The sequence below is a fragment of the Otolemur garnettii genome, unplaced genomic scaffold (assembly GCF_000181295.1).
Source record: "Otolemur garnettii isolate 467f Iridium unplaced genomic scaffold, OtoGar3 scaffold00024, whole genome shotgun sequence".
NCBI classification, from domain to species: domain Eukaryota; kingdom Metazoa; phylum Chordata; class Mammalia; order Primates; family Galagidae; genus Otolemur; species Otolemur garnettii.
The window spans coordinates 17,528,450-17,529,626 of record NW_003852419.1 but is presented as its reverse complement, the minus strand read 5'-3'; positions in this window follow the sequence as shown (position 1 = coordinate 17,529,626).

The following is a 1,177-nucleotide window of genomic DNA, read 5'->3' as shown; positions in this document are numbered from 1 at the left end:
TCTGCGTCTCCTTCGCACGACTGACTGCTTAGTAGTAAAATCGATCTGCATCTGGGCAGGGGCTTTAGGCCAGGTCACGCCTGCAAAGGACAATGGCTCAGAGCTTTCTGTCTCTGAGGACTACCCCTTGTTAAGGTATGAGATGGAAAGTTGACAATGGAATTGAAATATTTTGGGTTGTTTGGAGAGCTATTTTTAATACACGCAAGGGATGTGGTAGTCCTTGTTTAGACCATCTTCAATTTGCCAGGGAGCTCTGTGAATGGAAAATGTGAGCCCAAGGCCTGAGGTGGAAACAGATTATAAATGACCTGGATGTGTACTTGCTGTTCCAAGTGGCTGGGGGTCTGAGTTCTGTGTGTTTTCTTTCTAGCATTCTCCTTTCTATCTTTCAGCAGGCGTGTAAATGCCCACCAGCACCCCGGTCTGTAGGACCCCTCCAGCCAGCTGTATCATCCAGAGCGCATTGTATTCATAATGCAACACCATTAGCTGTCACGTTGCCACATGGCAGAAAGAGTGCTTGGGAGGTGTAGGGTGGGAGGCAGGAAGCTGCTGGCCGGCTTGGTCTCATTTATTTAATCATAAACTCAAACCTGCTTGTCTCTGAAAGCAAGAAAAATCACCCACCCACCTTTTGATTACACTTTTACACAAATTAATGTCCTTTTCCTTCCCAACAATATTGACTACAGGGTTCAGTTTGGTCCAGCAGGCATCGGGAACCGGGAAGCACGCTAAGAGCAGCTGAGTTAACAGCGTCCCTCTCGCGCGCGCATGAGGATTCTCTGAGGACGGGGAGAGAAAAGAGGGAGAAGGAGGAGGAGGAAAAGAAGAAGAAGACAGGAAAACCCCAACAACTTGCGGGCACACGTGCCCCTCCCTGTGTGCGGCTGCTGCTGGGATGTGCACGGCTGCTGCTGGGATGAGTCTAAGATGGCATCTTGGTGCCCTGCCACATTCGGTCTCCTTGGTACCGAAGCGGCGCTCAGCTTCTTGTCACTGAGTGGATGATGATTATCTGCACCAGGGTCTCAAGGGTGCTCAAGCTTTGCTGGCGATTGGAGCTGAGATGCTTCAGCTGAAGGATTTTAAAAGCTATACAAGGCCAAAGAACCATTACCAGTCACTTGCTGCGTGATGCCTGTTGAAGAGGGGGTGGGTGTGGGAAGGAGGG